General features: G+C 36.3%; 1 pseudogene; it reads left to right on the forward strand.

Annotated features, from left to right (window-relative positions):
- Nucleotides 1-328: 328 nt before the first annotated feature.
- LOC119626173 (PRELI domain containing protein 3B pseudogene) lies at nucleotides 329-912 on the forward strand (annotated as a pseudogene).
- Nucleotides 913-10,941: the final 10,029 nt, after the last annotated feature.

Here is a 10,941-nt window from a genome sequence, read left to right on the forward strand (position 1 = left end):
CAAGCTAGAAGAGATTGGGGGCCTATTTTCAGTGTCCTTAAAGAAAAGAACTTCCAACCAAGAATTTCATATCCAGCCAAACTAAGCTTCATAAGCAAGGGAGAAATAAAATCCTTTTCAAACAAGCAAATAATATGGAAATGTTTTACCACTAGGACTGCCTTACATAAGGTCCTTAAGGAAGTGCTAAATATGGCAACAAAAGAAAGATTTCTGCCATCAATAAAACCACACACACACTTACGGGTGTCGGGGGGCAGGGGCCAGTGTAGCCTCTGTGCCTTGTTGTCCCTGGCACCACCTGGACATCACTCAGGCCGCCGGCACCATGAAGATCTGGACTTTGGAGCACGTCTTTGACCACCCGTGGGAAACTGTTACACCAGCTGCAATGTAGAAATACCCAAACCCTATGAACCAACTGTGGTTGGAGTTGATGTGTTGGACAGACATATAGATCCCTCTGGAAAGTTACACAGCCACAGACTTCTCAGCACAGAGTGGGGACTGCCTTCCATTGTGAAGTCTCTTATTGGTGCAACAAGAATGAAAACATACACGCAAGAACATTCTGTACTTGATCCTGTAGAGAAAACAATGGAACTTAAATCTACTAACATTTCATTTACAAATATGGTTTCAGTAGATGAGTGACTTATATACAAACCATATCCTCAGGACCCAGAAAAAACTATTTTGACTCAAGAAGCCATAATCACCATGAAAGGAATTAGCCTCAGCAGTTACTTTGAAGAACTGATGGCAAGTATGATATCCTCAAATGCTAGTAAAGGTCGAGAAGCAATAGAATGGGCAATATATAAATTAAATGCTGAGATTGAGGAACTGACAGCCTCAGCAAGAGGAAGCATAAGGACTCCAATGGCAGCAGCAGCATTTGCAGAGAAGTGATCTTGACAGTTGGTAGACAACGTTGGGTAGCCCAGGTCTCTCCAAGCTGACTGTGTATTTATTTGTTATTTTAAAAATACAACTATATTTTAGGTAGGGTTTTTTTTTTGATAAGCTGGTGTAAGTCTATGTAATTTTTTATCAAAATGGATTCAGGGCCTCTAAATAAAAGGGATCATCTGAAATTAATGTTGTTTGAAATTACTATCTGATTTTGAGGGTTCCAGTCTTTCTGTGAAAATTCAACAAGAACTCCTTGGAAATTGGTATTGATATTGAATCTCCTTAAGGTAGAATTTGAAGCTTTTCATATATTGGAACTCCACCTGACTTTGGACCAACCCCAGAACAGAGCAGAGCCACCTCCTATAGATGCCCATTGCCCTGCTGCTGTACACTTCAACAGCTTGCACAAGGAAACTCACTTAAAAGGAGAAATTGTGTAGTTTGATAATATATTTTGAGTAAAATAACTTGCTGTGCTATAAACCACCATTCAAAACCAGTGTTTTGATTTGGTACTTAAATATTTTTGGAGTGAAAATTATCACTAAAGTAACAAGACTCCAACAAAAGTATGATTTTATTACAGAGTACTGTATTGATTTGCCAAAGTTTTGTATCCTAGTAAAGGTATTAACTTCCTTGGATTTGTACTTTGTGATTTAGTATGCTGTACCATGGGCTGGTTATGTTTACTGAAAAAAAAAATAAAGTCATTACCTGTGTTTTGCAGTGCTCTAACTTAAATAGAAGAACAGCTGTTCACATCTTTTAGCATTTCACATTTGCCTAACTTAAAAATTTTCATGTGTTAAAATCATGGTTTTGTAATTGCTAAGGTATGATATGTCAGATTATTTGAATATAATCACTTTTTGAAGTAATTGTGACCAAAAAACATCTTTTTTACATGAAGGAGCTGTATATCATTTGAAGTTACTCAAATGATGTCTTGCTCTGAAGCATAAATCCCAGGTACTTAATGTTGTTAATAATACAGTGCCACTGCAGGATTTGGGGGTGGTGGGGAAGAACAAGGATAATGGTGGGCGGAAGCTTGGCCTGAAACTAACCACTAAGTGAATTGTACTGCAGCTTTTATTTATGAGGATTCCTTATTTGGGATGTCAGAGGGCAACTTCAAATTGAAAAACCATTCAGTAAATGTACTTAGTTTTATATTTTGTAGCAGGCAATTATCAACCACTAAATAATAGCTTTGACATTTGCAATTGTTGCATAGAGAGTATTTTAGCTACAAGATGATTAGCTCTTGCCTTTATTTATTGTGCTTAATGTGTGATAAACTTCTAGTCATGTTTCCTATCAAAGAAACCAGTTAATATATATACATAAACCTCAGCAATAGCATAACAAACTATTTTTAAACAATCATTTTTCTACTTAAAAATTGTTTAGCTTAAGAAGTCTTAAGACATTTGTAAAAGCAGGTTAAATTTAATAAGTTTTCTGATTCTTTTTTGTAGCCAGAGATAGTTTTTACAAGTGAAATAACATTTCAGCTAAAAAAAAAAAATCACTAAATAATTGATATTTGGTGAAAATCTACCTTGTATAATTTCTGCAAATTACACCTGTTCTGAAAAAGGTGTAATGCCCTAAAGATAAGAAATTTTTAAACAAATCCTTATCCTTTGATTTTTTAAACTCTGATCTAATGATACAATTCTATAAATTTTCATTTTCCAGTGTAGTTAGTTACCTTTTTTGAAATAGCTGGTAATTGATAGCTTTTACCTGTTAAACATAAATACACAGCAAGCAAATGTATTTAAGAGGACTAAACTGGAATAAGTGTTCATAAATGAAACCTTTGGACTATTTAATACTAAAGTTGAAAAGTAGATTCAGAAAAACTTTTGTTAATAAAAACTTTCTTTTAAGTGAAAAAGAAAAGCACACTTAACTACATAGCCCACTGACACTAGCAAGCAACTATACAATCAAGTTTACCTAACGACCAGCCAACAATATAATGATAGGATGAAACCCTCATCTATCAATATTAACCTTGAATGTAAACAGGCTAAATGCCCCATTAAAAAGACATAGAGTAGCAAGTTGGATAAAGAACAAAGACGCAACTGTCTGCAGTATTCAAGAGATCCATCTCACACATAACACCCATAGGCTCAAAGCAAAGGGATGGAGAAAGATCTATCATGCAAATAGAAAACAAAAAAAGAGCAGGGATTGCTATTCTTACATCAGATCAAAAAGACCTTAAACCAAAATGATCAAAAAGGACAAAGAAGGACATTACATAATGATAAATGGTCCTAGAGGAAGACTCAACTATCCTAAATATACATGCACCCAACACTGGAGCACGCAGATTCATAAGACAAGTTCTTAGAGATTTAGAAAGAAACTTAGCCACACGATAATAGTGGCAGGCTTCAACAGCCCCACTGACAGCATTAGGCACATCATCAAGGCAGAAAACTAACAAAGATATTCTGGACTTAAACTCAACACTTGACTAATTGGACTTAATAGACATCTACCGAATACTCCACCAAACAACAGCAGAATTACGTTTTTCTTATCTGCATATGGCACATACTCAAGATCAACCACATGCTCGGCTGTAAAGCAAGTCTCAATAAATTGTTAAAAACCTGAAATCATACTAACCACCCTCTTAAATGACAGTGCAAAAAAAAAAATAGAAATCAATATCAAGATCTCTCAAAACAATACAATTATATAGAAATTAAACAGTTTTATCCTGAATAGCTTTTGGGTAACGAACAAAATTAAGACAGAAATAAAAAACTTTTTGAAACTAATGAAAACAATGATACAATACACCAAAGTCTTTAGAATACCATTAAAATAGTGTTAAAAGGAAAGTTTATAGTACTAAATGCATACATCAGGTAGTTAGATCTCAAATTAACAACCTAACATCATATCTAGAGGAACCAGAAAAACAAGAGCAAATTAACCCCAAAGCTAGCAGAAGAAAAGAACTAACCAAAATCAGAGTAGAACTGAATGAAATTGAGACTCAAAAATCTATTAAAAAGATCAATGAAACCAAAAGTTTGTTTTGTTCAAATAATAAATAATAATGATACACCACTAGCTAGGTTAACAAAGAAAGAACAAGAGAAGATCCAAATAAGCACAATCAGAAATGACAAAGACGACATTACAACTGACCCCATCAAACAAAAAGTCCTCAGAGACCATTACTAACACCTCTATGCACATAAACTAGAAAACCTAGAAGAAATGGACAAATTCCTAGAAACACACAACCTCCCAAGAATAAACCAGGAAGAAACTGAAACCCTGAACAGACCAATAACAAGTTCCAAAATTGAATCAGTAATTTAAAAAACCTAACAGCTAAAAAATTCCTGGACCAGATTCACAGCTGAATTCTACCAGACATACAACAAAGAGCTAGTACAAATCCTACTAAAATTATTCCAAGAAATCAGGGAGAGGGGGACTTCTCCCTAACTCATTCTACAAGGCCAGCATCATTCTGATACTAAAACCTGGCCCAACAAAATACTAGCAAACTGAATTCAGCAGCATATCAACAAGTTAATTCACCATGATCAAGTACGCTTTATCCCCAGGATGCAAGGTTAGATCAACATACACAAATCAATCAGTGTGATTCACCACGTGAAGAGAATTAAAAACAAAAATCATATGATCATATCAATAAATGCAGAAAAGACTTTCAATAAAATTCAACACCCCTTCATGTTAAAAACCCTCAACAAACTAGGTATCAAAGAAACATACTTCAAAATAATAAGAGCCATCTAGGACAAACCCATAGCCAACATCATACTGAATGGGCAAAAACTGGAAGTATTCCCCTTAAGAACTGGAACAAGACAAGGATGCCTGTTCTCACTATTCCTATTCAAGATAGTACTGAAAGTTCTAGCCAGAGCAATCAGGCAAAAGAAAGAAAGAAAAAGCATCCAGATAGGAAAAGAAGAAATCAAATTATCTCTCTTTGCTGACAATGCAATACTATACCTAGAAAACCCTCAAGAAATCTGTCAAAAGGCTCCTAGAACTGATAAATGACTTCACTAAAGGTTCAGGTTACAAAATCAATGTACAGGGCCGGGCGCGGTGGCTCACGCCTGTAATCCCAGCACTTTGGGAGGCCGAGATGGGCGGATCACGAGGTCAGGAGATCGAGACCATCCTGACTAACACGGTGAAACCTCGTCTCTACTAAAAATACAAAAATTAGCCGGGCGCGGTGGCGGGCGCCTGTAGTCCCAGCCACACGGGAGGCTGAGGCAGGAGAATGGCGTGAACCCGGGAGGCGGAGCTTGCAGTGAGTGGAGATTGCGCCACCGCACTCCAGCCTGGCGACAGAGCGAGACTCCGTCTCAAAAAAAAAAAAAAACAAAAAAAACAAAATCAATGTACAAAACTCAGTAACATTTCTATACACCAATAACAATCAAGCTGAGAGCCAAATCTAGAACATATATATAACCATATATAATATCATATATATAACCATATATATAACCATATATAATAACCAGAAAAACAATTTTTTAATACAACTTAGGAATACAGCTATCCAAAGAGGTGAAAGATCTCTACAATGAGAATTACAAAATGCTGTTGAAATAAATCAGACATAACACAAACAAATGAAAAAACATTACATGCTCATGGATTAGAGGAATCGATATTGTTAAAATGGCCATAAGCCCAAAGCAACTTACAAAATCATTGTTATTCCTATCTACCAATGTCATTTTTCACAGAATTAGAAAAAACGATTCTAAAATTAATATGGAACCATAAAAGAGTCCAAATAGCCAAAGCAATTATAAGCAAAAAGAACAATGCTGGCAGCATCTTACTACATGATTTCAAACTATACTATAAGGCTACAGTAACCAAAACAGCATGGTACTGGTACAAAGACAGACACATAGACCAATGGAACAGGATAGAAAACCCTGATATAAAGCCACACCTATAACCACCTGATCTTCAACAAAATTGACAATAAAAAGCAATGGTAAATTGACTTCTGTTATTTATTCAACAAATTGTTCAGGGATAACTTGGTAGGCATATGCAGAAGATTGAATCTGGACCCCTACCTCTCACCACATACAAAAATTAACTCAAGATGGATTAAACACTCAAATGTAAAATGTAACACTATTAAAATTCTAGAAGAAAAACTAGAAAATACCATTCCAGACATGGACCTTGGGAAACAATTTATGTCTAAGTCCACAAAAGCATTTTCAACAAAACCAAAAACTGACAAGTAGAAACTAATTAAATTAAAGAGCTTCTGCACAGCAAAAGAAATTATCAATAGAGTAAACAGACAACGTACAGAATGGGAGAAAATATTCACAAACTATGCATCTGACAAAGGTCTAATGTCCAAAATCTATAAGGAACTTAAAAATTCAATGATCAAAAAACAAATGATCTCATTTAAAAATAGGCAAAGGACATGAACAGACACCTCTCAAAAGAAGACATTCATGTGGCCAACAAATACATGAAAAAAAAGCTCAACATCAGTAATCATTAGAAAAATGCAAATCAAAACCACAATGAAATACCATCTTATGCCAGTTAGAATGGCTATTAATAAAAAGTCTAAAAATAACACGTGCTGGTAAGGTTGCAGAGAAAAGAGAACACTTATACACTATTGGTTGTTATGTAAATTAGTTCAGCCTCTGTGGAAAGCAGTTTGGAGATTTCTCAAATAACTTAAAACAGAACTAGCATTTGACACTGCAATCTTAGCCAAAGGAAAATAAATCATTCTACCAAAAAGACACACACACACACACAAATTTTCATTACAGCACTATTCACAATAGCAAAGACATAGAATCAACCTAGATGCTCATCAATGGTGGACTGAATAAAGAAAATATGGTATATACCCACTATGGAATACTATGCAACCATAAAAAAGAATGAAATTGTGTCCTTTGCAATAACATAGATGAAGCTGGAGGCCATTATCATAAGCAAACTAAGGCAGGAACAGAAAATTAAATATCACGTGTTCTCACTCATAACTAGGAGCTAATATTAAGTACACATGGACATAAACATGAGAACAATGGAAACCTGAGACTACTAGAGTGGGGAGGATGAGAGGGTGAGAGGGAGTAAAGGTTGAAAAACTATCCAGTACTATGCTCCCTACCTGGGTGATGGGATCATTTGTACACCAAACTCCAGTAACATGCAATTTACCCTTGTAAAAAACCTGCACACGTACCTACTGAACCTAAAATAAAAGTTGAAAGAAAAAACCAAGAAAATAGAATAAGAAGGAAGAATTGGTGCAATTCATTGAAAATTCTTGTTAGCAAAGTGATGGTCCTTGGGTCAGAAGTTAGAGAATATGGCTTGCTTATTGGTGTGTTTTCGACATCTTCTTTCTGCTTTTGCCCTCTTCTCTCTACTTTCCAATGATGACAAGTGGAGATTTTATTTCATATTAGGCAGGTGAATTAAACTAAAATACTGCAAGGGCTGGCCCCATTTTTCCATGCCACAGTACCTCATTCAGCAAACAGGCTAGTAGTTTGCTAGGAAGCATTTTCTCTTAATTGAACTGCTAGTCTGATCATTTGTGGAGATAAGAATAAGAAGGTGGCTAGGCTGGCCACACCTGTCCTGTGCTTCAAATATTTCCAGAAGTCTTGAGAGCAGTTAAACACAATCCAAGGCAATAACCCACTAAATGAATGACTTCAGTCAACTCATGGAAAAATGTGAAAAATACACTAAAACAAGTGTGACATGGTCATCTTCAACAGCACAAAAACAACCCATATCACCAGGACTCGGCTGCTCTACGACTGGAGCAAAGATGCTAATGGTTATACTGAAAAATTAAAATTAGTAATAATTCTGTTCCCACAAGAGCTTTATTCTGTTCTGAGCACAAATGGCATCAACATCTTGGGAGCTGATGATTAGCTAACTTGAAGCAGATCCTCTAGAAATTTATTTGTTTGTGTATTTATTTTAGAGACAGGGTCTTGCTTTGTCACCCAGGCTGGAACGCAGTTGTGCAATCATAGCTCACTGGAGCCTCGACCTCCTGGGCTCAAGTGATCCTCCCGCCTCAGCCTCCCAAGTAGCTGGGTCTGCAGGCAGGCACCACATGCCCAGATAATTTCTTTATTTTTGTAGATATAGGGTCTTTCTGTGCTGCCCAGGCATATCTTGAACTCCTGGCCTCAAGCAATTCTCTCACCTCAGCCTCCCTAAGCCTAAGATTACAGGCATGAGCCGCTGCGCCCAGCCCAAACATTTATTTAAATCATGGGATTTCCCATTGGAATTTTCATTTTTAGCTCTAAATATGTTTTTGGTTACTGAACCAGATCTTCCAGCATTAGAATACATCCCCTGTGCACACTCAAGAGATACATTGCCTCTCCCAGGCCACTACAGCAATATTTGATGAATTATGACCCAGGCTATAATAGGAGAACATTACTCACACCAGGTCCCTGAAAGCATCTGTTTAGCTCCACAGGCTCAAATGTTACAGCTTAAAGTCTTCAAACCCCTTTTTAAGAAACAGCTAAATGACACCACCAGCCATTTTCAATCAACCCACATTCATTTGAACTTCAAGTGGTCAAACTTTGTGTGAGAAAAGGTAACACCTTTTTCTCAGTAGTCATGTACTACCTCCATACAGTGTTCTTCCACCCTCAGATTAGCTCCGTCCACAGTTTTTAAATGTCAACTTTCAGGAACTAATGAATCCACAGCTTCAGCTCAGTGGTTACAATGGATTTAATTATGATATATGAGAGGCAGGATCCTTGAGAATGCCCCAGGCAGGGAGCTTTTAATGTCTCAGATTCATTTATGTACATAAATGGAGCCTGTTCCATGTTTCTGTAAAACCACAAAATTATTGATCATTTTCATTGGCATCACTTTCATCCTAATAGTCTCAGACTGATATTAAGTGTATAATTAAATGACGGCCCCATTGTTTGATCTCAGAAAATGGTGATAGCTCACACTTAATAGAGGGTTTATTACCATCTACTCACTGTGCTAAATTCTTTACAACAAACATTGTCATTTTACACAAGCCTCAGGAATGTTCAGGAACTTGTCTAATGTCACACAGCTCATAAGTGGTGGCTCTGGAACTAAACCCAGGTTGGTCTTATTTCAGAGCATCAACTCTTCACCCCACCAGCCCATCCTACTGCATATACTACATAATTTAATCAAAAATTGAGATTCTCTATTTTCAGCTGCCAAATCAGAGCCAAATATGATTTTGACTCTGAATAGTTGTTAAAATTTCCTCCTTGAATTGTCTTTCCTTTTTTCCTTCTTTCCCTTTTAGCATATCTCTTTGCCTGCTTTCACCTTAAATCCCTGCCCCCTTTTAAACGCCAAGAGTCTCAAGCTCCACCCTCACAGAATGCCCCTGCAGTAACGCAACATATCCATTAGGGTCTAGAAGTCACTCAAAAAATTAAAGCAAGACCTCAGAAAATATGATCATTCTCAATTCTTAAAAAATTAAAAGCAATTAAACTGAACAAAATATTTTGTCATAAAAACGTGTAAATTTGTACTGATATTTGCTTCTTTATAGCCCTTACCTGAACTTACAGTCACGTACCACATGATGATGTTTCAGTCAGCAATGGGCCACACTGCCAGTCTATGAAAGTATAGCACATGCAATTGTGTATACTATATAACACTTGATAATGATAATAAATGACTATGCTACTGGGTTATGTATTTATTAGACAACACTTTTTATCATCATTTTAGAGTGTACTATGTCTACTTGTTTTTTAAAAAGTTGACTGCAAAACAGCCTCAGGCAGATCCTTCAGGTGTATTCCAGAAGAAGGCATTGCTATCATAGGAGATGGTAGCTCCATGTGTACTATTGCCCCTGAAGACCTTCTAGTGGGGCAAGGTGTGGAGGTGGAAGACAGTCATACTGATGATCCTGATCCTGTGTAGGCCTAGGCTACAGTATGTTTTTGTCTAAGTTGGAGTGCAATGGTACAAGCATAGCTCTCACTGCAGCCTCAAACTTCTGGGCTCAAGAAATCCTCCCAACTTGGTCTCCCAAAGTACTGGGATTACAATGCAAACTGCCACACTGGACCCCTAAAATTTTAAAAAATAGAAAACAGTTTATAGAAGAAGGCTATAAAGAAAGAAAATATTTCTGTACAGCTATACAATGTGTTTGTGTTCTCACCTAAGTGTTATTGCAAAAGTCAAAAAGTTAGAAAAAATTTTAAATGTATGAAGTAAAACACGTTACAATAAGTTAAGGTTAACTTGTTATTGAAGAAAGAAAAATAATTTTTATAAATTTAGTAGCCTAAGCATACAGTGTTTATAAAGTCCACAGTAGTGTACAGCAATGTCCTAGGCCTTCACATTCACTCACCACTCACTCACTGACACCCAGAGTAACTTTGAGTTCCGCAAGTTCTTTTCATGGCAAGTGCCTTAGGCAGGTGTACCATTTCTTTATCTTTTATATTGTAGTCTTACTATGTCTTTTCTATGTTTAGATATGGATGAAGACATAAATACTTACACTGTGTCCCAGTGTCCTACAGTATTCGATACACTAATATGCTGTACAGGTTTGTAGCCTAGGAACAATAAGCTATGCAGCCTGGGTGTGTAGCAGGCTGTACCACCTAGGTTTGTGTAAGTACACGCTATGATGTTTGCACTGTGACAAAATCTTCTAATGATGCATTTCTCAGAAGAGGATATCTCTGTCATTAAGCAATGCATAACTGTAATCTAATGTAAAATACCCCAGAAACTTAATTTGGACTTGTTAATTTTTCATTGTACATTATACTTAGAATAATTGTTAACTCACTGTCACTTTCATCCATTTTCTAATCATTCATAATACCGTGTTTAAGTAGTAGTTCATTTTTACACCATTAAAACATAGGAATACTGTAAATCAGTATAAAA

This window comes from Chlorocebus sabaeus, chromosome 21, assembly GCF_047675955.1.
Source record: "Chlorocebus sabaeus isolate Y175 chromosome 21, mChlSab1.0.hap1, whole genome shotgun sequence".
NCBI classification, from domain to species: domain Eukaryota; kingdom Metazoa; phylum Chordata; class Mammalia; order Primates; family Cercopithecidae; genus Chlorocebus; species Chlorocebus sabaeus.